Genomic DNA, 27,472 nt, shown 5'->3' with positions numbered 1-27,472 from the left:
TGCGGACTGAGCCGACGTATTCCGCAAAGCGGTCACCCAGTCTGCGTTTGGTCTCCTCAATAAACATGAGTATACATGAATTGGATTTAGGCGCCAGTATGTTTGAAAACAAGAAGAAAGAAAAGCACAAATGCCATTAACTCTGACTTTGCAAATGATTCACTGAAAAATTCTTTCATTTGCTGGAAAAGATGACTATTGTGCATCTGAAAATGGGCACCATGGAATTGTGTTGCATACTGACCTGTTTTCCTATATTTGCCTGTCATCTATGCAATTCAATTTGTGTTGGATATTGCTGAGAATCTCATTTCAAGATGAGGGCACAGATATTATTATAATACGGCTGAAAGCCTAAACCTGGAACAAATACTGTGTTACATGGATTGCAACGTTTCGAGGGCTGTGCAGCTAAGGTGAGGAAGACAGGAATGATGTGTTTGATGATTGCGTGGAATGCATTGCAAACTTGGGTTACGTTGCTTGATTTCATTCTACACCTTGAAATTCAGAAACAAGTGAGGCACCAGGTGGAAACCAACAGCTGTCTCTGTGGAAGAGGGGACATGGCTTCCTAATCTAACCATTTGAACTCTGCAAACATTCTGCTGGATCTGAACTGCCCTGTATACCAAGGCCAATTTGTATACTATATAAATTGGCATGCCAAGACTATGCAGAGGACTCCAGGTGGGGTCCAACCAGGACATTATATAGCTGCAGTGAAGCTTCGCCCCCATTATATAACTGCCTCTGTTACGCATTCTACTGCGAGGGTAATCACATTGTATGTAGCATCTCAGCAAAATAAGGACTCATTTGATCAAAATAAAGAGTTTAAAAACACAAATATGTGTCAGTGCAATCAGTAAATAATGAGAAATGAAATCCAGAACTTGGCAAGAATCCCAAGTGGATGTCTTGGTGTGGTTGGGGAAGGGAATCTTTGTCAATGATGGCACACTGTGCATTAACACTGCAGCAGCTGCTGCACCTCTTACAAACTTAGTTTCTTAAGTGAGAGTTTAAAAAAAAGGGAATTGGATAATTGCATGAAAGGAGAGGCAAAGAAAAGCAGAGCTAAGGAAGTGGGCCCAAATGGCAAGTCTTTCAAAAAACTGGCAATGGTACGATGGCCTGAATGGACTGGCGATGTGTTGTGCACTGCTGATCGTCCATGGCTGGGTCAATACCTCTGCAGCCTTGCGAAATGTCACAGTGGAATTGCATTTCAATGAAACAAGCACCACAAATCGATTAAGACTGTACAGTTTAACAATACTTGCAGCTTCCTCAGTGCTGCAACTGTGTTGAGTTTCTGTAGTGTAGTGGTGATCACGTTTGCCTCACACGCCAAAGGTCCTCAGTTCGAAACTGAGCAGAAACATTTTCAAAACTAACCCAAACATCTTAGCAAGAAATATGCAATCATTGACATTCCCCATTAACACAACACAATTTCTCAAAGTTCTCTTTCTCTTGCACATTGTGTGCACAATGCCTTGCACTCGCTCCTCTTTCTAGTCCTGATGCTGCAGAAAGACCTTCAAAACCGAGCAGTGACACTTTATTTGGCTCAGATTAGAATAGAAACCTGCAACACGAGCTTGCGAAGTAACAGCGAATCTTTGTCTCATTTCAGACGAGGCGAAAGCACATCAGCAATTCACTTTCACCAGCTCCACAGTCGTTGAGACAGGGGCACGCTGCAATATTTTGACCCGCACTGTCCAATTACTCGCTGTCAGCAGCAAGTGGCGTCTGCTGCCTCAATCAACAGGTTACTGGCCATCTCGGGGAGGTAATATAGCACAACCCGGGCCAAATCTCCCCATAAACCAAGCAGCGGCTCAGCAAAACGTAGGCACATGATATCCGGGTCACTGAACCTCCGAGCAGCTCTTCAAGAACACCCAAGTGACTGAAACTTTCTTTGAGTTGCAATGATGAATCTCCGGTGGAAACAAGTTGGGGGAAATTGCTCCTCCTGAACATTTCTTCTTGTGTAAAAGGGGCAAAAATCCTTTTCAATTTAACCACTGCTGCAGCAGATTCTTGGTGTCTTAAGCACCTTGATAACCCAGCTCTTAACATGCAGCCGCAATTATGACAAGGGGTAAAGGTTCATGACACGCAGAGGGGAAAAAGTTATTTAAGTTATGACAGTCGCTCACAGATTTATTAGCGTTTTGTTCAGTCAGTAACAGAGACATACCTGGATTTATTGATGCAGATTAACATAACTATTCAGCGTCACGCAGAGCCGCTGGGAGTACTTTGCCTCCCTTAAAGACGGACACAGCTGATTCTGTAACTGAAGCTAAGGAAACAGGCAGACCTGCCAAATTATCATTTTATTTTGTTCTTCATTCGGCAAGTAACAGGAACACTAACAAGGTGGCGTTGAAAATGAGATGCACTGCGGCTCCGCTCAATATCAAAGCGCTCCTTCATATTGAACCGAGGAAGAATATAATTGAATAAAAGCAAAATACTGTGGATGCTGGAAATCTGAAATAAAAACAAGAAATTCTGGAAATACTCAGCACGACTGGCAGCATCTGTGGAGACAGAAGCAGAGTTAACATTTCGGCTCAGTGACCCTTCTTCAGAACTGGCAAATATTAGAAATGTCAAAGGTTAGAAGCAAGTAAAGCGGGGGTGGAGCAAGAGATAACAAAGGAGAAGGTGTAGATTGGACAAGGCCACAGAATAGCTGACCAGAAGGTCATGGAGCAAAGGCAAACAATATGTTAATGGTGTGTTGAAAGACAAAGCATTAGGCAGAAGAGGACTGTTAATGGACTGAAAATTGAACAGCAGCAAGTACAAACAGGAAAAAAAACAGTGGGTAAGCAAACTGAACAAAGTAAGATGAAATAAAATAAACATACAAAAAAATGTAAAAAATGTAAAAATGAAAAATAACAAAAAATGAAAGTAAAATGGGGGCCCCGTCATGCTCTGGAATTATTGAACTCAATATTCAGTCCGGCACGCTCTCGTGTGCAGTGGTTCACACCGCAGCCTCACAGCTCCAGCGACCCGCTTTCAATTCTGGGCACTGCCTGCGTGGTTTTTGCAAGTTCTCCCTGTGTCTGCGTGGGATTCCTCTGGGTGCTCCGGTTTCCTCCCACATGCCAAAGACTGGCTGCTTGATAGGTTAATTGGCCATTATAAATTGCCCCTCGTATAGGGAGGTGGTGGGGAAATATAGGGAAGGTGGGGATGTGGTAGGAATATGGAATTCGTGTCGGATTAGTATAAATGGGTGGTCGATGGTCAGCACAGACTCGGTGGGCCGAAGGGCCTGTTTCACTGCTGTATCACCAAACTAAACTAATCGGTCAACGGGATGCTGTTTTTCGAGCTTGTGTTGATGTTCACTGGAACACTGAGGCAATCCCAGGATAGAGATGTGAGCATGAGAGCAGTGGGCAGTCTTGAAATGGCAAGCAACCGGAAGCTCAGGGTCCTGCTTGCGGACTGAGCCGACGTATTCCGCAAAGCGGTCACCCAGTCTGCGTTTGGTCTCCTCAATAAACATGAATATACATGAATTGGATTTAGGCGCCAGTATGTTTGAAAACAAGAAGAAAGAAAAGCACAAATGCCATTAACTCTGACTTTGCAAATGATTCACTGAAAAATTCTTTCATTTGCTGGAAAAGATGACTATTGTGCATCTGAAAATGGGCACCATGGAATTGTGTTGCATACTGACCTGTTTTCCTATATTTGCCTGTCATCTATGCAATTCAATTTGTGTTGGATATTGCTGAGAATCTCATTTCAAGATGAGGGCACAGATATTATTATAATACGGCTGAAAGCCTAAACCTGGAACAAATACTGTGTTACATGGATTGCAACGTTTCGAGGGCTGTGCAGCTAAGGTGAGGAAGACAGGAATGATGTGTTTGATGATTGCGTGGAATGCATTGCAAACTTGGGTTACGTTGCTTGATTTCATTCTACACCTTGAAATTCAGAAACAAGTGAGGCACCAGGTGGAAACCAACAGCTGTCTCTGTGGAAGAGGGGACATGGCTTCCTAATCTAACCATTTGAACTCTGCAAACATTCTGCTGGATCTGAACTGCCCTGTATACCAAGGCCAATTTGTATACTATATAAATTGGCATGCCAAGACTATGCAGAGGACTCCAGGTGGGGTCCAACCAGGACATTATATAGCTGCAGTGAAGCTTCGCCCCCATTATATAACTGCCTCTGTTACGCATTCTACTGCGAGGGTAATCACATTGTATGTAGCATCTCAGCAAAATAAGGACTCATTTGATCAAAATAAAGAGTTTAAAAACACAAATATGTGTCAGTGCAATCAGTAAATAATGAGAAATGAAATCCAGAACTTGGCAAGAATCCCAAGTGGATGTCTTGGTGTGGTTGGGGAAGGGAATCTTTGTCAATGATGGCACACTGTGCATTAACACTGCAGCAGCTGCTGCACCTCTTACAAACTTAGTTTCTTAAGTGAGAGTTTAAAAAAAAGGGAATTGGATAATTGCATGAAAGGAGAGGCAAAGAAAAGCAGAGCTAAGGAAGTGGGCCCAAATGGCAAGTCTTTCAAAAAACTGGCAATGGTACGATGGCCTGAATGGACTGGCGATGTGTTGTGCACTGCTGATCGTCCATGGCTGGGTCAATACCTCTGCAGCCTTGCGAAATGTCACAGTGGAATTGCATTTCAATGAAACAAGCACCACAAATCGATTAAGACTGTACAGTTTAACAATACTTGCAGCTTCCTCAGTGCTGCAACTGTGTTGAGTTTCTGTAGTGTAGTGGTGATCACGTTTGCCTCACACGCCAAAGGTCCTCAGTTCGAAACTGAGCAGAAACATTTTCAAAACTAACCCAAACATCTTAGCAAGAAATATGCAATCATTGACATTCCCCATTAACACAACACAATTTCTCAAAGTTCTCTTTCTCTTGCACATTGTGTGCACAATGCCTTGCACTCGCTCCTCTTTCTAGTCCTGATGCTGCAGAAAGACCTTCAAAACCGAGCAGTGACACTTTATTTGGCTCAGATTAGAATAGAAACCTGCAACACGAGCTTGCGAAGTAACAGCGAATCTTTGTCTCATTTCAGACGAGGCGAAAGCACATCAGCAATTCACTTTCACCAGCTCCACAGTCGTTGAGACAGGGGCACGCTGCAATATTTTGACCCGCACTGTCCAATTACTCGCTGTCAGCAGCAAGTGGCGTCTGCTGCCTCAATCAACAGGTTACTGGCCATCTCGGGGAGGTAATATAGCACAACCCGGGCCAAATCTCCCCATAAACCAAGCAGCGGCTCAGCAAAACGTAGGCACATGATATCCGGGTCACTGAACCTCCGAGCAGCTCTTCAAGAACACCCAAGTGACTGAAACTTTCTTTGAGTTGCAATGATGAATCTCCGGTGGAAACAAGTTGGGGGAAATTGCTCCTCCTGAACATTTCTTCTTGTGTAAAAGGGGCAAAAATCCTTTTCAATTTAACCACTGCTGCAGCAGATTCTTGGTGTCTTAAGCACCTTGATAACCCAGCTCTTAACATGCAGCCGCAATTATGACAAGGGGTAAAGGTTCATGACACGCAGAGGGGAAAAAGTTATTTAAGTTATGACAGTCGCTCACAGATTTATTAGCGTTTTGTTCAGTCAGTAACAGAGACATACCTGGATTTATTGATGCAGATTAACATAACTATTCAGCGTCACGCAGAGCCGCTGGGAGTACTTTGCCTCCCTTAAAGACGGACACAGCTGATTCTGTAACTGAAGCTAAGGAAACAGGCAGACCTGCCAAATTATCATTTTATTTTGTTCTTCATTCGGCAAGTTACAGGAACACTAACAAGGTGGCGTTGAAAATGAGATGCACTGCGGCTCCGCTCAATATCAAAGCGCTCCTTCATATTGAACCGAGGAAGAATATAATTGAATAAAAGCAAAATACTGTGGATGCTGGAAATCTGAAATAAAAACAAGAAATTCTGGAAATACTCAGCACGACTGGCAGCATCTGTGGAGACAGAAGCAGAGTTAACATTTCGGCTCAGTGACCCTTCTTCAGAACTGGCAAATATTAGAAATGTCAAAGGTTAGAAGCAAGTAAAGCGGGGGTGGAGCAAGAGATAACAAAGGAGAAGGTGTAGATTGGACAAGGCCACAGAATAGCTGACCAGAAGGTCATGGAGCAAAGGCAAACAATATGTTAATGGTGTGTTGAAAGACAAAGCATTAGTACAGAGAGGACTGTTAATGGACTGAAAATTGAACAGCAGCAAGTACAAACAGGAAAAAAAACAGTGGGTAAGCAAACTGAACAAACTAAGATGAAATAAAATAAACATACAAAAAAATGTAAAAAATGTAAAAATGAAAAATAACAAAAAATGAAAGTAAAATGGGGGCCCCGTCATGCTCTGGAATTATTGAACTCAATATTCAGTCCGGCACGCTCTCGTGTGCAGTGGTTCACACCGCAACCTCACAGCTCCAGCGACCCGCTTTCAATTCTGGGCACTGCCTGCGTGGTTTTTGCAAGTTCTCCCTGTGTCTGCGTGGGATTCCTCTGGGTGCTCCGGTTTCCTCCCACATGCCAAAGACTGGCTGCTTGATAGGTTAATTGGCCATTATAAATTGCCCCTCGTATAGGGAGGTGGTGGGGAAATATAGGGAAGGTGGGGATGTGGTAGGAATATGGAATTCGTGTCGGATTAGTATAAATGGGTGGTCGATGGTCAGCACAGACTCGGTGGGCCGAAGGGCCTGTTTCACTGCTGTATCACCAAACTAAACTAATCGGTCAACGGGATGCTGTTTTTCGAGCTTGTGTTGATGTTCACTGGAACACTGAGGCAATCCCAGGATAGAGATGTGAGCATGAGAGCAGTGGGCAGTCTTGAAATGGCAAGCAACCGGAAGCTCAGGGTCCTGCTTGCGGACTGAGCCGACGTATTCCGCAAAGCGGTCACCCAGTCTGCGTTTGGTCTCCTCAATAAACATGAGTATACATGAATTGGATTTAGGCGCCAGTATGTTTGAAAACAAGAAGAAAGAAAAGCACAAATGCCATTAACTCTGACTTTGCAAATGATTCACTGAAAAATTCTTTCATTTGCTGGAAAAGATGACTATTGTGCATCTGAAAATGGGCACCATGGAATTGTGTTGCATACTGACCTGTTTTCCTATATTTGCCTGTCATCTATGCAATTCAATTTGTGTTGGATATTGCTGAGAATCTCATTTCAAGATGAGGGCACAGATATTATTATAATACGGCTGAAAGCCTAAACCTGGAACAAATACTGTGTTACATGGATTGCAACGTTTCGAGGGCTGTGCAGCTAAGGTGAGGAAGACAGGAATGATGTGTTTGATGATTGCGTGGAATGCATTGCAAACTTGGGTTACGTTGCTTGATTTCATTCTACACCTTGAAATTCAGAAACAAGTGAGGCACCAGGTGGAAACCAACAGCTGTCTCTGTGGAAGAGGGGACATGGCTTCCTAATCTAACCATTTGAACTCTGCAAACATTCTGCTGGATCTGAACTGCCCTGTATACCAAGGCCAATTTGTATACTACATAAATTGGCATGCCCAGACTATGCAGTGGGGTCCAACCAGCACATGATATAGCTGCAGTGAAGCTTCGCCCCCATTATATAACTGCCTCTGTTATGCATTCTACTGCGAGGGTAATCACATTGTATGTAGCAACTCAGCAAAATAAGGACTCATTTGATCAAAATAAAGAGTTTAAAAACACAAATATGTGTCAGTGCAATCAGTAAATAATGAGAAATGAAATCCAGAAGTTGGCAAGAATCCCAAGTGGATGTCTTGGTGTGGTTGGGGAAGGGAATCTTTGTCAATGATGGCACACTGTGCATTAACACTGCAGCAGCTGCCGCACCTCTTACAAACTTAGTTTCTTAAGGTAGAGTTTAAAAAAAAGGGAATTGGATAATTGCATGAAAGGAGAGGCAAAGAAAAGCAGAGCTAAGGAAGTGGGCCCAAATGGCAAGTCTTTCAAAAAACTGGCAATGGTACGATGGCCTGAATGGACTGGCGATGTGTTGTGCACTGCTGATCGTCCATGGCTGGGTCAATACCTCTGCAGCCTTGCGAAATGTCACAGTGGAATTGCATTTCAATGAAACAAGCAGCACAAATCGATTAAGACTGTACAGTTTAACAATACTTGCAGCTTCCTCAGCGCTGTAACTGTGTTGAATTTCTGTAGTGTAGTGGTGATCACGTTTGCCTCACACGCAAAAAATCCCCAGTTCGAAACTGGGCAGAAACATTTTCAAAACCAACCCAAACATCTTCGCAAGAAATATGCAATCATTGACATTCCCCATGAACACAACACAATTTCTCAAAGCTCTCTTTCTCTTGCACATTGTGTGCACAATGCCTTGCACTCGCTCCTCTTTCTAGTCCTGATGCTGCAGAAAGTTCCTCAAAACCGAGCAGTGACACTTTATTTGGCTCAGATTAGAATAGAAACCTGCAACACGAGCTTGCTCAGTCACAGCGAATCTTAGTCTCATTTCAGACGAGGCAAAAGCACATCAGCAATTCACTTTCACCAGCTCCACAGTCGTTGAGACAGGGGCACGCTGCAATATTTTGACCCGCACTGTCCAATTACTCGCTGTCAGCAGCAAGTGGCGTCTGCTGCCTCAATCAACAGGTTACTGGCCATCTCGGGGAGGTAATATAGCACAACCCGGGCCAAATCTCCCCATAAACCAAGCAGCGGCTCAGCAAAACGTAGGCACATGATATCCGGGTCACTGAACCTCCGAGCAGCTCTTCAAGAACACCCAAGTGACTGAAACTTTCTTTGAGTTGCAATGATGAATCTCCGGTGGAAACAAGTTGGGGGAAATTGCTCCTCCTGAACATTTCTTCTTGTGTAAAAGGGGCAAAAATCCTTTTCAATTTAACCACTGCTGCAGCAGATTCTTGGTGTCTTAAGCACCTTGATAACCCAGCTCTTAACATGCAGCCGCAATTATGACAAGGGGTAAAGGTTCATGACACGCAGAGGGGAAAAAGTTATTTAAGTTATGACAGTCGCTCACAGATTTATTAGCGTTTTGTTCAGTCAGTAACAGAGACATACCTGGATTTATTGATGCAGATTAACATAACTATTCAGCGTCACGCAGAGCCGCTGGGAGTACTTTGCCTCCCTTAAAGACGGACACAGCTGATTCTGTAACTGAAGCTAAGGAAACAGGCAGACCTGCCAAATTATCATTTTATTTTGTTCTTCATTCGGCAAGTAACAGGAACACTAACAAGGTGGCGTTGAAAATGAGATGCACTGCGGCTCCGCTCAATATCAAAGCGCTCCTTCATATTGAACCGAGGAAGAATATAATTGAATAAAAGCAAAATACTGTGGATGCTGGAAATCTGAAATAAAAACAAGAAATTCTGGAAATACTCAGCACGACTGGCAGCATCTGTGGAGACAGAAGCAGAGTTAACATTTCGGCTCAGTGACCCTTCTTCAGAACTGGCAAATATTAGAAATGTCAAAGGTTAGAAGCAAGTAAAGCGGGGGTGGAGCAAGAGATAACAAAGGAGAAGGTGTAGATTGGACAAGGCCACAGAATAGCTGACCAGAAGGTCATGGAGCAAAGGCAAACAATATGTTAATGGTGTGTTGAAAGACAAAGCATTAGTCCAGAGAGGACTGTTAATGGACTGAAAATTGAACAGCAGCAAGTACAAACAGGAAAAAAAACAGTGGGTAAGCAAACTGAACAAACTAAGATGAAATAAAATAAACATACAAAAAAATGTAAAAAATGTAAAAATGAAAAATAACAAAAAATGAAAGTAAAATGGGGGCCCCGTCATGCTCTGGAATTATTGAACTCAATATTCAGTCCGGCACGCTCTCGTGTGCAGTGGTTCACACCGCAGCCTCACAGCTCCAGCGACCCGCTTTCAATTCTGGGCACTGCCTGCGTGGTTTTTGCAAGTTCTCCCTGTGTCTGCGTGGGATTCCTCTGGGTGCTCCGGTTTCCTCCCACATGCCAAAGACTGGCTGCTTGATAGGTTAATTGGCCATTATAAATTGCCCCTCGTATAGGGCGGTGGTGGGGAAATATAGGGAAGGTGGGGATGTGGTAGGAATATGGAATTCGTGTCGGATTAGTATAAATGGGTGGTCGATGGTCAGCACAGACTCGGTGGGCCGAAGGGCCTGTTTCACTGCTGTATCACCAAACTAAACTAATCGGTCAACGGGATGCTGTTTTTCGAGCTTGTGTTGATGTTCACTGGAACACTGAGGCAATCCCAGGATAGAGATGTGAGCATGAGAGCAGTGGGCAGTCTTGAAATGGCAAGCAACCGGAAGCTCAGGGTCCTGCTTGCGGACTGAGCCGACGTATTCCGCAAAGCGGTCACCCAGTCTGCGTTTGGTCTCCTCAATAAACATGAATATACATGAATTGGATTTAGGCGCCAGTATGTTTGAAAACAAGAAGAAAGAAAAGCACAAATGCCATTAACTCTGACTTTGCAAATGATTCACTGAAAAATTCTTTCATTTGCTGGAAAAGATGACTATTGTGCATCTGAAAATGGGCACCATGGAATTGTGTTGCATACTGACCTGTTTTCCTATATTTGCCTGTCATCTATGCAATTCAATTTGTGTTGGATATTGCTGAGAATCTCATTTCAAGATGAGGGCACAGATATTATTATAATACGGCTGAAAGCCTAAACCTGGAACAAATACTGTGTTACATGGATTGCAACGTTTCGAGGGCTGTGCAGCTAAGGTGAGGAAGACAGGAATGATGTGTTTGATGATTGCGTGGAATGCATTGCAAACTTGGGTTACGTTGCTTGATTTCATTCTACACCTTGAAATTCAGAAACAAGTGAGGCACCAGGTGGAAACCAACAGCTGTCTCTGTGGAAGAGGGAACATGGCTTCCTAATCTAACCATTTGAACTCTGCAAACATTCTGCTGGATCTGAACTGCCCTGTATACCAAGGCCAATTTGTATACTATATAAATTGGCATGCCAAGACTATGCAGAGGACTCCAGGTGGGGTCCAACCAGGACATTATATAGCTGCAGTGAAGCTTCGCCCCCATTATATAACTGCCTCTGTTACGCATTCTACTGCGAGGGTAATCACATTGTATGTAGCATCTCAGCAAAATAAGGACTCATTTGATCAAAATAAAGAGTTTAAAAACACAAATATGTGTCAGTGCAATCAGTAAATAATGAGAAATGAAATCCAGAACTTGGCAAGAATCCCAAGTGGATGTCTTGGTGTGGTTGGGGAAGGGAATCTTTGTCAATGATGGCACACTGTGCATTAACACTGCAGCAGCTGCTGCACCTCTTACAAACTTAGTTTCTTAAGTGAGAGTTTAAAAAAAAGGGAATTGGATAATTGCATGAAAGGAGAGGCAAAGAAAAGCAGAGCTAAGGAAGTGGGCCCAAATGGCAAGTCTTTCAAAAAACTGGCAATGGTACGATGGCCTGAATGGACTGGCGATGTGTTGTGCACTGCTGATCGTCCATGGCTGGGTCAATACCTCTGCAGCCTTGCGAAATGTCACAGTGGAATTGCATTTCAATGAAACAAGCACCACAAATCGATTAAGACTGTACAGTTTAACAATACTTGCAGCTTCCTCAGTGCTGCAACTGTGTTGAGTTTCTGTAGTGTAGTGGTGATCACGTTTGCCTCACACGCCAAAGGTCCTCAGTTCGAAACTGAACAGAAACATTTTCAAAACTAACCCAAACATCTTAGCAAGAAATATGCAATCATTGACATTCCCCATTAACACAACACAATTTCTCAAAGTTCTCTTTCTCTTGCACATTGTGTGCACAATGCCTTGCACTCGCTCCTCTTTCTAGTCCTGATGCTGCAGAAAGACCTTCAAAACCGAGCAGTGACACTTTATTTGGCTCAGATTAGAATAGAAACCTGCAACACGAGCTTGCGAAGTAACAGCGAATCTTTGTCTCATTTCAGACGAGGCGAAAGCACATCAGCAATTCACTTTCACCAGCTCCACAGTCGTTGAGACAGGGGCACGCTGCAATATTTTGACCCGCACTGTCCAATTACTCGCTGTCAGCAGCAAGAGGCGTCTGCTGCCTGAATCAACAGGTTACTGGCCATCTCGGGGAGGTAAAATAGCACAACCCGGGCCAAATCTCCCCAGAAACCAAGCACCGGCTCAGCAAAACGTAGGCACATGATATCCGGGTCACTGAACCTCCGAGCAGCTCTCACAGAACACCCAAGTGACTGAAACTTTCTTTGAGTTGCAATGATGAATCTCCGGTGGAAACAAGTTGGGGGAAATTGCTCCTCCTGAACATTTCTTCTTGGGTAAAAGGGGCAAAAATCCTTTTCAATTTAACCACTGCTGCAGCAGATTCTTGGTGTCTTAAGCACCTTGATAACGCAGCTCTTAACATGCAGCCGCAATTATGACAAGGGGTAAAGGTTCATGACACGCAGAGGGGAAAAAGTTATTTAAGTTATGACAGTCGCTCACAGACTTATTAGCGTTTTGTTCAGTCAGTAACAGAGACATACCTGGATTTATTGATGCAGATTAACATAACTATTCAGCGTCACGCAGAGCCGCCAGGAGTACTTTGCCTCCCTTAAAGACGGACACGGCTGATTCTGTAACTGAAGCTAAGGAAACAGGCAGACCTGCCAAATTATCATTTTATTTTGTTCTTCATTCGGCAAGTAACAGGAACACTAACAAGGTGGCGTTGAAAATGAGATGCACTGCGGCTCCGCTCAATATTAAAGCGCTCCTTCATATTGAACTGAGGAAGAATATACATGAATAAAAGCAAAATACTGTGGATGCTGGAAATCTGAAATAAAAACAAGAAATTCTGGAAATACTCAGCACGACTGGCAGCATCTGTGGAGACAGAAGCAGAGTTAACATTTCGGCTCAGTGACCCTTCTTCAGAACTGGCAAATATTAGAAATGTCAAAGGTTAGAAGAAAGTAAAGCGGGGGTGGAGCAAGAGATAACAAAGGAGGTGTAGATTGGACAAGGCCACAGAATAGCTGACCCGAAGGTCATGGAGCAAAGGCAAACAATATGTTAATGGTGTGTTGAAAGACAAAGCATTAGTACAGAGAGGACTGTTAATGGACTGAAAATTGAACAGCAGCAAGTACAAACAGGAAAAAAAACAGTGGGTAAGCAAACTGAACAAACTAAGATGAAATAAAATAAACATACAAAAAAATGTAAAAAATGTAAAAATGAAAAATAACAAAAAATGAAAGTAAAATGGGGGCCCCGTCATGCTCTGGAATTATTGAACTCAATATTCAGTCCGGCACGCTCTCGTGTGCAGTGGTTCACACCGCAGCCTCTCAGCTCCAGCGACCCGCCTTCAATTCTGGGCACTGCCTGCGTGGTGTTTGCAAGTTCTCCCTGTGTCTGCGTGGGATTCCTCTGGGTGCTCCGGTTTCCTCCCACATGCCAAAGACTGGCTGCTTGATAGGTTAATTGGCCATTATAAATTGCCCCTCGTATAGGGAGGTGGTAGGGAAATATAGGGAAGGTGGGGATGTGGTAGGAATATGGAATTCGTGTCGGATTAGTATAAATGGGTGGTCGATGGTCAGCACAGACTCGGTGGGCCGAAGGGCCTGTTTCACTGCTGTATCACCAAACTAAACTAATCGGTCAACGGGATGCTGTTTTTCGAGCTTGTGTTGATGTTCATTGGAACACTGAGGCAATCCCAGGATAGAGATGTGAGCATGAGAGCAGTGGGCAGTCTTGAAATGGCAAGCGACCGGAAGCTCAGGGTCCTGCTTGCGGACTGAGCCGACGTATTCCGCAAAGCGGTCACCCAGTCTGCGTTTGGTCTCCCCAATAAACATGAATATACATGAATTGGATTTAGGCGCCAGTATGTTGCAAAACAAGAAGAAAGAAAAGCACAAATGCCATTAACTCTGACTTTGCAAATGATTCACTGAAAAATTCTTTCATTTGCTGGAAAAGATGACTATTGTGCATCTGAAAATGGGCACCATGGAATTGTGTTGCAGACTGACCTGTTTTCTTATATTTGCCTGTCATCTATACAATTCAATTTGTGTTGGATATTGCTGAGAATCTCATTTCAAGATGAGGGCACAGATATTATTAGAATCCTACTGAAAGCCTAAACCTGGAACAAATACTGTGTTACATGGATTGCAACGTTTCGAGGGCTGTGCAGCTAAGGTGAGGAAGACAGGAATGATGTGTTTGATGATTGCGTGGAATGCATTGCAAACTTGGGTTACGTTGCTTGATTTCATTCTACACCTTGAAATTCAGAAACAAGTGAGGCACCAGGTGGAAACCAACAGCTGTCTCTGTGGAAGAGGGGACATGGCTTCCTAATCTAACCATTTGAACTCTGCAAACATTCTGCTGGATCTGAACTGCCCTGTATACCAAGGCCAATTTGTATGCTATATAAATTGTCATGCCCAGACTATGCAGAGGACTCCAGGTGGGGTCCAACCAGGACATGATATAGCTGCAGTGAAGCTTCGCCCCCATGAGATAACTGCCTCTGTTACGCATTCTACTGCGAGGGTAATCACATTGTATGTAGCAACTCAGCAAAATAAGGACTCATTTGATCAAAATAAAGAGTTTAAAAACACAAATATGTGTCAGTGCAATCAGTAAATAATGAGAAATGAAATCCAGAACTTGGCAAGAATCCCAAGTGGATGTCTTGGTGTGGTTGGGGAAGGGAATCTTTGTCAATGATGGCACACTGTGCATTAACACTGCAGCAGCTGCTGCACCTCTTACAAACTTAGTTTCTTAAGGTAGAGTTTAAAAAAAAGGGAATTGGATAATTGCATGAAAGGAGAGGCAAAGAAAAGCAGAGCTAAGGAAGTGGGCCCAAATGGCAAGTCTTTCAAAAAACTGGCAATGGTACGATGGCCTGAATGGACTGGCGATGTGTTGTGCACTGCTGATCGTCCATGGCTGGGTCAATACCTCTGCAGCCTTGCGAAATGTCACAGTGGAATTGCATTTCAATGAAACAAGCACCACAAATCGATTAAGACTGTACAGTCTAACAATACTTGCAGCTTCCTCAGTGCTGCAACTGTGTTGAGTTTCTGTAGTGTAGTGGTGATCACGTTTGCCTCACACGCCAAAGGTCCTCAGTTCGAAACTGAGCAGGAACATTTTCAAAACTAACCCAAACATCTTAGCAAGAAATATGCAATCATTGACATTCCCCATTAACACAACACAATTTCTCAAAGTTCTCTTTCTCTTGCACATTGTGTGCACAATGCCTTGCACTCGCTCCTCTTTCTAGTCCTGATGCTGCAGAAAGACCTTCAAAACCGAGCAGTGACACTTTATTTGGCTCAGATTAGAATAGAAACCTGCAACACGAGCTTGCGAAGTAACAGCGAATCTTTGTCTCATTTCAGACGAGGCGAAAGCACATCAGCAATTCACTTTCACCAGCTCCACAGTCGTTGAGACAGGGGCACGCTGCAATATTTTGACCCGCACTGTCCAATTACTCGCTGTCAGCAGCAAGAGGCGTCTGCTGCCTGAATCAACAGGTTACTGGCCATCTCGGGGAGGTAAAATAGCACAACCCGGGCCAAATCTCCCCAGAAACCAAGCACCGGCTCAGCAAAACGTAGGCACATGATATCCGGGTCACTGAACCTCCGAGCAGCTCTCACAGAACACCCAAGTGACTGAAACTTTCTTTGAGTTGCAATGATGAATCTCCGGTGGAAACAAGTTGGGGGAAATTGCTCCTCCTGAACATTTCTTCTTGGGTAAAAGGGGCAAAAATCCTTTTCAATTTAACCACTGCTGCAGCAGATTCTTGGTGTCTTAAGCACCTTGATAACGCAGCTCTTAACATGCAGCCGCAATTATGACAAGGGGTAAAGGTTCATGACACGCAGAGGGGAAAAAGTTATTTAAGTTATGACAGTCGCTCACAGACTTATTAGCGTTTTGTTCAGTCAGTAACAGAGACATACCTGGATTTATTGATGCAGATTAACATAACTATTCAGCGTCACGCAGAGCCGCTAGGAGTACTTTGCCTCCCTTAAAGACGGACACGGCTGATTCTGTAACTGAAGCTAAGGAAACAGGCAGACCTGCCAAATTATCATTTTATTTTGTTCTTCATTCGGCAAGTAACAGGAACACTAACAAGGTGGCGTTGAAAATGAGATGCACTGCGGCTCCGCTCAATATTAAAGCGCTCCTTCATATTGAACTGAGGAAGAATATACATGAATAAAAGCAAAATATTGTGGATGCTGGAAATCTGAAATAAAAACAAGAAATTCTGGAAATACTCAGCACGACTGGCAGCATCTGTGGAGACAGAAGCAGAGTTAACATTTCGGCTCAGTGACCCTTCTTCAGAACTGGCAAATATTAGAAATGTCAAAGGTTAGAAGAAAGTAAAGCGGGGGTGGAGCAAGAGATAACAAAGGAGAAGGTGTAGATTGGACAAGGCCACAGAATAGCTGACCCGAAGGTCATGGAGCAAAGGCAAACAATATGTTAATGGTGTGTTGAAAGACAAAGCATTAGTACAGAGAGGACTGTTAATGGACTGAAAATTGAACAGCAGCAAGTACAAACAGGAAAAAAAACAGTGGGTAAGCAAACTGAACAAACTAAGATGAAATAAAATAAACATACAAAAAAATGTAAAAAATGTAAAAATGAAAAATAACAAAAAATGAAAGTAAAATGGGGGCCCCGTCATGCTCTGGAATTATTGAACTCAATATTCAGTCCGGCACGCTCTCGTGTGCAGTGGTTCACACCGCAGCCTCACAGCTCCAGCGACCCGCCTTCAATTCTGGGCACTGCCTGCGTGGTGTTTGCAAGTTCTCCCTGTGTCTGCGTGGGATTCCTCTGGGTGCTCCGGTTTCCTCCCACATGCCAAAGACTGGCTGCTTGATAGGTTAATTGGCCATTATAAATTGCCCCTCGTATAGGGAGGTGGTAGGGAAATATAGGGAAGGTGGGGATGTGGTAGGAATATGGAATTCGTGTCGGATTAGTATAAATGGGTGGTCGATGGTCAGCACAGACTCGGTGGGCCGAAGGGCCTGTTTCACTGCTGTATCACCAAACTAAACTAATCGGTCAACGGGATGCTGTTTTTCGAGCTTGTGTTGATGTTCATTGGAACACTGAGGCAATCCCAGGATAGAGATGTGAGCATGAGAGCAGTGGGCAGTCTTGAAATGGCAAGCGACCGGAAGCTCAGGGTCCTGCTTGCGGACTGAGCCGACGTATTCCGCAAAGCGGTCACCCAGTCTGCGTTTGGTCTCCCCAATAAACATGAATATACATGAATTGGATTTAGGCGCCAGTATGTTGCAAAACAAGAAGAAAGAAAAGCACAAATGCCATTAACTCTGACTTTGCAAATGATTCACTGAAAAATTCTTTCATTTGCTGGAAAAGATGACTATTGTGCATCTGAAAATGGGCACCATGGAATTGTGTTGCAGACTGACCTGTTTTCTTATATTTGCCTGTCATCTATACAATTCAATTTGTGTTGGATATTGCTGAGAATCTCATTTCAAGATGAGGGCACAGATATTATTAGAATCCTACTGAAAGCCTAAACCTGGAACAAATACTGTGTTACATGGATTGCAACGTTTCGAGGGCTGTGCAGCTAAGGTGAGGAAGACAGGAATGATGTGTTTGATGATTGCGTGGAATGCATTGCAAACTTGGGTTACGTTGCTTGATTTCATTCTACACCTTGAAATTCAGAAACAAGTGAGGCACCAGGTGGAAACCAACAGCTGTCTCTGTGGAAGAGGGGACATGGCTTCCTAATCTAACCATTTGAACTCTGCAAACATTCTGCTGGATCTGAACTGCCCTGTATACCAAGGCCAATTTGTATGCTATATAAATTGTCATGCCCAGACTATGCAGAGGACTCCAGGTGGGGTCCAACCAGGACATGATATAGCTGCAGTGAAGCTTCGCCCCCATTATATAACTGCCTCTGTTACGCATTCTACTGCGAGGGTAATCACATTGTATGTAGCAACTCAGGAAAATAAGGACTCATTTGATCAAAATAAAGAGTTTAAAAACACAAATATGTGTCAGTGCAATCAGTAAATAATGAGAAATGAAATCCAGAAGTTGGCAAGAATCCCAAGTGGATGTCTTGGTGTGGTTGGGGAAGGGAATCTTTGTCAATGATGGCACACTGTGCAGTAACACTGCAGCAGCTGCTGCACCTCTTACAAACTTAGTTTCTTAAGGTAGAGTTTAAAAAAAAAGGGAATTGGATAATTGCATGAAAGGAGAGGCAAAGAAAAGCAGAGCTAAGGAAGTGGGCCCAAATGGCAAGTCTTTGAAAAAACTGGCAATGGTACGATGGACTGAATGGACTGGCGATGTGTTGTGCACTGCTGATCGTCCATGGCTGGGTCAATACCTCTGCAGCCTTGCGAAATGTCACAGTGGAATTGCATTTAAATGAAACAAGCAGCACAAATCAATTAAGACTGTAGAGTTTAACAATACTTGCAGCTTCCTCAGCGCTGCAACTGTATTGAGTTTCTGTAGTGTAGTGGTGATCACGTTTGCCTCACACGCAAAAGGTCCCCAGTTCGAAACTGGGCAGAAACATTTTCAAAACCAACCCGAACATCTTCGCAAGAAATATGCAATCATTGACATTCCCCATGAACACAACACAATTTCTCAAAGCTCTCTTTCTCTTGCACATTGTGTGCACAATGCCTTGCACTCGCTCCTCTTTCTAGTCCTGATGCTGCAGAAAGTTCCTCAAAACCGAGCAGTGACACATTATTTGGCTCAGATTAGAATAGAAACCTGCAACACGAGCTTGCGAAGTATCAGCGAATCTTTGTCTCATTTCAGACGAGGCAAAAGCACATCAGCAATTCACTTTCACCAGCTCCACAGTCGTTGAGACAGGGGCACGCTGCAATATTTTGACCCGCACTGTCCAATTACTCGCTGTCAGCAGCAAGTGGCGTCTGCTGCCTCAATCAACAGGTTATTGGCCATCTCGGGGAGGTAAAATAGCACAACCCGGGCCAAATCACCCCAGAAACCAAGCACCGGCTCAGTAAAACGTAGGCACATGATATCCGGGTCTCTGAACCTCCGAGCAGCTCTGACAGAACAGCCAAGTGACTGAAACTTTCTTTGCGTTGCAATGATGAATCTCCGGTGGAAACAAGTTGGGGGAAATTGCTCCTCCTGAACATTTCTTCTTGGTGAAAAGGGGCAAAAATCCTTTTCAATTTAACCACTGCTGCAGCAGATTCTTGGTGTCTGAAGCACCTTGATAACCCAGCTCTTAACATGCAGCCGCAATTATGACAAGGGGTAAAGGTTCATGACACGCAGAGGGGGAAAATTTATTTAAGTTATGACAGTCGCTCACAGATTTAATAGCGTTTTGTTCAGTCAGTAACAGAGACATACCTGGATTTATTGATGCAGATTAACATAACTATTCAGCGTCACGCAGAGCCGCTAGGAGTACTTTGCCTCCCTTAAAGACGGACACAGCTGATTCTGTAACTGAAGCTAAGGAAACAGGCAGACCTGCCAAATGATCATTTTATTTTGTTCTTCATTCGGCAAGTAACAGGAACACTAACAAGGTGGCGTTGAAAATGAGATGCACTGCGGCTCCGCTCAATATCAAAGCGCTTCTTCATATTGAACTGAGGAAGAATATACATGAATAAAAGCAAAATACTGTGGATGCTGGAAATCTGAAATAAAAACAAGAAATTCTGGAAATACTCAGCACGACTGGCAGCATCTGTGGAGACAGAAGCAGAGTTAACATTTCGGCTCAGTGACCCTTCTTCAGAACTGGCAAATATTAGAAATGTCAAAGGTTAGAAGCAAGTAAAGCGGGGGTGGAGCAAGAGATAACAAAGGAGAAGGTGTAGATTGGACAAGGCCACAGAATAGCTGACCAGAAGGTCATGGAGCAAAGGCAAACAATATGTTAATGGTGTGTTGAAAGACAAAGCATTAGTACAGAGAGGACTGTTAATGGACTGAAAATGGAACAGCAGCAAGTACAAACAGGAAAAAAAACAGTGGGTAAGCAAACTGAACAAACTAAGATGAAATAAAATAAACATACAAAAAAATGTAAAAAATGTAAAAATGAAAAATAACAAAAAATGAAAGTAAAATGGGGGCCCCGTCATGCTCTGGAATTATTGAACTCAATATTCAGTCCGGCACGCTCTCGTGTGCAGTGGTTCACACCGCAGCCTCACAGCTCCAGCGACCCGCTTTCAATTCTGGGCACTGCCTGCGTGGTGTTTGCAAGTTCTCCCTGTGTCTGCGTGGGATTCCTCTGGGTGCTCCGGTTTCCTCCCACATGCCAAAGACTGGCTGCTTGATAGGTTAATTGGCCATTATAAATTGCCCCTCGTATAGGGAGGTGGTAGGGAAATATAGGGAAGGTGGGGATGTGGTAGGAATATGGAATTCGTGTCGGATTAGTATAAATGGGTGGTCGATGGTCAGCACAGACTCGGTGGGCCGAAGGGCCTGTTTCACTGCTGTATCACCAAACTAAACTAATCGGTCAACGGGATGCTGTTTTTCGAGCTTGTGTTGATGTTCACTGGAACACTGAGGCAATCCCAGGATAGAGATGTGAGCATGAGAGCAGTGGGCAGTCTTGAAATGGCAAGCAACCGGAAGCTCAGGGTCCTGCTTGCGGACTGAGCCGACGTATTCCGCAAAGCGGTCACCCAGTCTGCGTTTGGTCTCCCCAATAAACATGAATATACATGAATTGGATTTAGGCGCCAGTATGTTGCAAAACAAGAAGAAAGAAAAACACAAATGCCATTAACTCTGACTTTGCAAATGATTCACTGAAAAATTCTTTCATTTGCTGGAAAAGATGACTATTGTGCATCTGAAAATGGGCACCATGGAATTGTGTTGCATACTGACCTGTTTTCCTATATTTGCCTGTCATCTATGCAATTCAATTTGTGTTGGATATTGCTGAGAATCTCATTTCAAGATGAGGGCACAGATATTATTATAATACGGCTGAAAGCCTAAACCTGGAACAAATACTGTGTTACATGGATTGCAACGTTTCGAGGGCTGTGCAGCTAAGGTGAGGAAGACAGGAATGATGTGTTTGATGATTGCGTGGAATGCATTGCAAACTTGGGTTACGTTGCTTGATTTCATTCTACACCTTGAAATTCAGAAACAAGTGAGGCACCAGGTGGAAACCAACAGCTGTCTCTGTGGAAGAGGGGACATGGCTTCCTAATCTAACCATTTGAACTCTGCAAACATTCTGCTGGATCTGAACTGCCCTGTATACCAAGGCCAATTTGTATACTATATAAATTGGCATGCCCAGACTATGCAGAGGACTCCAGGTGGGGTCCAACCAGGACATTACATAGCTGCAGTGAAGCTTCGCCCCCATTATATAACTGCCTCTGTTACGCATTCTACTGCGAGGGTAATCACATTGTATGTAGCATCTCAGCAAAATAAGGACTCATTTGATCAAAATAAAGAGTTTAAAAACACAAATATGTGTCAGTGCAATCAGTAAATAATGAGAAATGAAATCCAGAAGTTGGCAAGAATCCCAAGTGGATGTCTTGGTGTGGTTGGGGAAGGGAATCTTTGTCAATGATGGCACACTGTGCATTAACACTGCAGCAGCTGCTGCACCTCTTACAAACTTAGTTTCTTAAGGGAGAGTTTTAAAAAAAGGGAATTGGATAATTGCATGAAAGGAGAGGCAAAGAAAAGCAGAGCTAAGGAAGTGGGCCCAAATGGCAAGTCTTTCATAAAACTGCCATGGTACGATGGCCTGAATGGACTGGCGATGTGTTGTGCACTGCTGATCGTCCATGGTTGGGTCAATACCTCTGCAGCCTTGCGAAATGTCACAGTGGAATTGCATTTCAATGAAACAAGCACCACAAATCGATTAAGACTGTATAGTTTAACAATACTTGCAGCTTCCTCAGCGCTGCAACTGCGTTGAGTTTCTGTAGTGTAGTGGTGATCACGTTTGCCTCACACGCAAAAGATCCGCAGCTCGAAACTGGGCAGAAACATTTTCAAAACGAACCCAAACAAGAAAAATGCAATCATTGACATTCCCCATGAACACAACACAATTTCTCAAAGCCCTCTTTCTCTTGCACATTGTGTGCACAATGCCTTACACTCGCTCCTTTTCCTAGTCCTGATGCTGCACAAAGTTCCTCAAAACCGAGCAGTGACACTTTATTTGGCTCAGATTAGAATAGAAACCTGCAACACGAGCTTGCGAAGTAACAGCGAATCTTAGTCTCATTTCAGACGAGGCAAAAGCACATCAGCAATTGACTTTCACCAGCTCCACAGTCGTTGAGACAGGGGCACGCTGCAATATTTTGACCCGCACTGTCCAATTACTCGCTGTCAGCAGCAAGAGGCGTCTGCTGCCTCAATCAACAGGTTACTGGCCATCTCGGGGAGGTAAAATAGCACAACCCGGGCCAAATCTCCCCATCAACCAAGCACCGGCTCAGCAAAACGTAGGCACATGATATCCGGGTCACTGAACCTCCGAGCAGCTCTGACAGAACACCCAAGTGACTGAAACTTTCTTTGAGTTGCAATGATGAATCTCCGGTGGAAACAAGTTGGGGGAAATTGCTCCTCCTGAACATTTCTTCTTGGGTAAAAGGGGCAAAAATCCTTTTCAATTTAACCACTGCTGCAGCAGATTCTTGGTGTCTTAAGCACCTTGATAACCCAGCTCTTAACATGCAGCCGCAATTATGACAAGGGGTAAAGGTTCATGACACGCAGAGGGGAAAAAGTTATTTAAGTTATGACAGTCGCTCACAGACTTATTAGCGTTTTGTTCAGTCAGTAACAGAGACATACCTGGGTTTATTGATGCAGATTAACATAACTATTCAGCGTCACGCAGAGCCGCCAGGAGTACTTTGCCTCCCTTAAAGACGGACACAGCTGATTCTGTAACTGAAGCTAAGGAAACAGGCAGACCTGCCAAATTATCATTTTATTTTGTTCTTCATTCGGCAAGTAACAGGAACACTAACAAGGTGGCGTTGAAAATGAGATGCACTGCGGCTCCGCTCAATATCAAAGAGCTCCTTCATATTGAACTGAGGAAGAATATACATGAATAAAAGCAAAATACTGTGGATGCTGGAAATCTGAAATAAAAACAAGAAATTCTGGAAATACTCAGCAGGTCTGGCAGCATCTGTGGAGACAGAAGCAGAGTGAACATTTCGGCTCAGTGACCCTTCTTCAGAACTGGCAAATATTAGAAATGTCAAAGGTTAGAAGCAAGTAAAGCGGGGGTGGAGCAAGAGATAACAAAGGAGAAGGTGTAGATTGGGCAAGGCCACAGAATAGCTGACCAGAAGGTCATGGAGCAAAGGCAAACAATATGTTAATGGTGTGTTGAAAGACAAAGCATTAGTACAGATAGGGCTGTTAATGGACTGAAAATTGAACAGCAGCAAGTACAAACAGGAGAAAAAACAGCGGGTAAGCAAACTGAACAAACAAAGATGAAATAAAATAAACATACAAAAAATGTAAAAAATGTAAAAAAGAAAAATAACAAAAAATGAAAGTAAAATAGGGGCCCCGTCATGCTCTGGAATTATTGAACTCAATATTCAGTCCGGCACGCTCTCGTGTGCAGTGGTTCACACCGCAGCCTCACAGCTCCAGCGACCCGCTTTCAATTCTGGGCACTGCCTGCGTGGTGTTTGCAAGTTCTCCCTGTGTCTGCGTGGGATTCCTCTGGGTGCTCCGGTTTCCTCCCACATGCCAAAGACTGGCCGGTTGATAGGTTAATTGGCCATTATAAATTGCCTCTCGTATAGGGAGGTGGTAGGGAAATATCGGGAAGGTGGGGATGTGGTAGGAATATGGAATTCGTGTCGGATTAGTATAAATGGGTGGTCGATGGTCAGCACAGACTCGGTGGGCCGAAGGGCCTGTTTCACTGCTGTATCACCAAACTAAACTAATCGCTCAACGAGATGCTGTTTTTCGAGCGTGTGTTGATGTTCACTGGAACACTGAGGCAATCCCAGGATAGAGATGTGAGCATGACAGCAGTGGGCAGTCTTGAAATGGCAAGCAACCGGAAGCTCAGAGTCCTGCTTGCGGACTGAGCCGATGTATTCCGCAAATCGGTCACCCAGTCTGCGTTTGGTCTCCCCAATAAACATGAATATACATGAATTGGATTTAGGCGCCAGTATGTTGCAAAACAAGAAGAAAGAAAAGCACAAATGCCATTAACTCTGACTTTGCAAATGATTCACTGAAAAATTCTTTCATTTGCTGGAAAAGATGACTATTGTGCATCTGAAATTGGGCACCATGGAATTGTGTTGCATACTGACCTGTTTTCCTATATTTGCCTGTCATCTATGCAATTCAATTTGTGTTGGATATTGCTGAGAATCTCATTTCAAGATGAGGGCACAGATATTATTATAATCCTACTGAAAGCCTAAACCTGGAACAAATCCTGTGTTACATGGATTGCAACGTTTGGAGGGCTGTGCAGCTAAGGTGAGGAAGACGAGAATGATGTGTTTGATGATTGCGTGGAATGCATTGCAAACTTGGGTTACGTTGCTTGATTTCATTCTGCACCTTGAAATTCAGAAGCAAGTGAAGCACCAGGTGGAAACCAACAGCTGTCTCTGTGGAAGAGGGGACATGGTCTCCTAATCTAACCATTTGAACTCTGCAAACATTCTGCTGGATCTGAACTGCCCTGTATACCAAGGCCAATTTGTATACTATATAAATTGGCATGCCCAGACTATGCAGAGGACTCCAGGTGGGGTCCAACCAGGACATTATATAGCTGCAGTGAAGCTTCGCCCCCATTATATAACTGCCTCTGTTATGCATTCTACTGCGAGGGTAATCACATTGTCTGTAGCAACTCAGCATAATAAGGACTCATTTGATCAAAATAAAGAGTTTAAAAACACAAATATGTGTCAGTGCAATCAGTAAATAATGAGAAATGAAATCCAGAAGTTGGCAAGAATCCCAAGTGGATGTCTTGGTGTGGTTGGGGAAGGGAATCTTTGTCAATGATGGCACACTGTGCATTAACACTGCAGCAGCTGCTGCACCTCTTACAAACTTAGTTTCTTAAGGGAGAGTTTAAAAAAAAAGGGAATAGGATAATTGCATGAAAGGAGAGGCAAAGAAAAGCAGAGCTAAGGAAGTGGGCCCAAATGGCAAGTCTCTGAAAAAACTGGCAATGGTACGATGGCCTGAATGGACTGGCGATGTGTTGTGCACTGCTGATTGTCCATGGCTGGGTCAATACCTCTGCAACCTTGCGAAATGTCACAGTGGAATTGCATTTGAATGAAACAAGCACCACATCTCGATTAAGACTGTATAGTTTGACAATACTTGCAGCTTCCTCAGCACTGCATCTGCGTTGAGTTTCTGTAGTGTAGTGGTGATCGCATTTGCTTTACACGCAAAAAGTCGCCAGTTCGAATCTGGGTGGAAACATTTTCAAAACCAACCCAAACTTCTTCGCAAGAAATATGCAATCATTGACATTCCCCATGAACTCAACACAATTTCTCAAAGCCCTCTTTCTCTTGCACATTGTGTGCACAATGCCTTGCACTCGCTCCTCTTTCTAGTCCTGATGCTGCAGAAAGTTCCTCAAAACCGAGCAGTGACACTTCATTTGGCTCAGATTAGAATAGAAACCTGCAACACGAGCTTGCTAAGAAACAGCGAATCTTAGTCTCATTTCAGACGAGGCAAAAGCACATCAGCAATTCACTTTCACCAGCTCCACAGTCGTTGAGACAGGGGCACGCTGCAATATTTTGACCCGCACTCCAATTACTCGCTGTCAGCAGCAAGTGGCGTCTGCTGCCTCAATCAACAGGTTACTGGCCATCTCGGGGAGGTAAAATAGCACAACCCAGGCCAAATCTCCCCATCAACCAATCACCGGCTCAGCAAAACGTAGGCACATGATATCCGGGTCACTGAACCTCCGAGCAGCTCTGACAGAACACCCAAGTGACTGAAACTTTCTTTGAGTTGCAATGATGAATCTCCTGTGGAAACAAGTTGGGGGAAATTGCTCCTCCTGAACATTTCTTCTTGGGTAAAAGGGGCAAAAATCCTTTTCAATTTAACCACTGCTGCAGCAGATTCTTGGTGTCTTAAGCACCTTGATAACCCAGCTCTTAACATGCAGCCGCAATTATGACAAGGGGTAAAGGTTCATGACACGCAGAGGGGAAAAAGTTATTTAAGTTATGACAGTCGCTCACAGATTTATTAAAGTTTTGTTCAGTCAGTAACAGAGACATACCTGGATTTATTGATGCAGATTAACATAACTATTCAGCGTCACGCAGAGCCGCTGGGAGTACTTTGCCTCCCTTAAAGACGGACACAGCTGATTCTGTAACTGAAGCGAAGGAAACAGGCAGACCTGCCAAATTATCATTTTATTTTGTTCTTCATTCGGCAAGTAACAGGAACACTAACAAGGTGGCGTTGAAAATGAGATGCACTGCGGCTCCGCTCAATATCAAAGCGCTTCTTCATATTGAACCGAGGAAGAATATACATGAATAAAAGCAAAATACTGTGGATGCTGGAAATCTGAAATAAAAACAAGAAATTCTGGAAATACTCAGCACGACTGGCAGCATCTGTGGAGACAGAAGCAGAGTTAACATTTCGGCTCAGTGACCCTTCTTCAGAACTGGCAAATATTAGAAATGTCAAAGGTTAGAAGCAAGTAAAGCGGGGGTGGAGCAAGAGATAACAAAGGAGAAGGTGTAGATTGGACAAGGCCACAGAATAGCTGACCAGAAGGTCATGGAGCAAAGGCAAACAATATGTTAATGGTGTGTTGAAAGACAAAGCATTAGTACAGAGAGGACTGTTAATGGACTGAAAATTGGACAGCAGCAAGTACAAACAGGAAAAAAAACAGTGGGTAAGCAAACTGAACAAACTAAGATGAAATAAAATAAACATACAAAAAAATGTAAAAAATGTAAAAATGAAAAATAACAAAAAATGAAAGTAAAATGGGGGCCCCGTCATGCTCTGGAATTATTGAACTCAATATTCAGTCCGGCACGCTCTCGTGTGCAGTGGTTCACACCGCAGCCTCACAGCTCCAGCGACCTGCTTTCAATTCTGGGCACTGCCTGCGTGGTGTTTGCAAGTTCTCCCTGTGTCTGCGTGGGATTCCTCTGGGTGCTCCGGTTTCCTCCCA

General features: G+C 43.8%; 6 non-coding genes across 6 annotated transcripts; all 6 read left to right on the top strand.

Moving 5' to 3' along the window:
* The first annotated feature begins 1,314 nt into the window (after positions 1-1,314).
* On the top strand, positions 1,315-1,387 carry trnav-cac (transfer RNA valine (anticodon CAC)). Its single transcript has one exon. It is a non-coding gene; the product is annotated as a tRNA-Val (tRNA).
* Positions 1,388-4,794: 3,407 nt separating this feature from the next.
* Positions 4,795-4,867, top strand: trnav-cac (transfer RNA valine (anticodon CAC)). Its single transcript has one exon. It is a non-coding gene; the product is annotated as a tRNA-Val (tRNA).
* A 3,396-nt stretch (positions 4,868-8,263) lies between these two features.
* trnav-cac (transfer RNA valine (anticodon CAC)) lies at positions 8,264-8,336 on the top strand. Its single transcript has one exon. It is a non-coding gene; the product is annotated as a tRNA-Val (tRNA).
* A 3,407-nt stretch (positions 8,337-11,743) lies between these two features.
* On the top strand, positions 11,744-11,816 carry trnav-cac (transfer RNA valine (anticodon CAC)). Its single transcript has one exon. It is a non-coding gene; the product is annotated as a tRNA-Val (tRNA).
* Positions 11,817-15,220: 3,404 nt separating this feature from the next.
* Positions 15,221-15,293, top strand: trnav-cac (transfer RNA valine (anticodon CAC)). Its single transcript has one exon. It is a non-coding gene; the product is annotated as a tRNA-Val (tRNA).
* A 3,408-nt stretch (positions 15,294-18,701) lies between these two features.
* On the top strand, positions 18,702-18,774 carry trnav-cac (transfer RNA valine (anticodon CAC)). Its single transcript has one exon. It is a non-coding gene; the product is annotated as a tRNA-Val (tRNA).
* The last annotated feature ends 8,698 nt before the right edge of the window (positions 18,775-27,472 follow it).

Source organism: Heterodontus francisci, chromosome 22, assembly GCF_036365525.1.
Source record: "Heterodontus francisci isolate sHetFra1 chromosome 22, sHetFra1.hap1, whole genome shotgun sequence".
Taxonomy (NCBI): Eukaryota; Metazoa; Chordata; class Chondrichthyes; order Heterodontiformes; family Heterodontidae; genus Heterodontus; species Heterodontus francisci.
The sequence above is the reverse complement of the archived record's forward strand: the minus strand, read 5'-3'. Positions and strand labels throughout refer to the sequence as shown.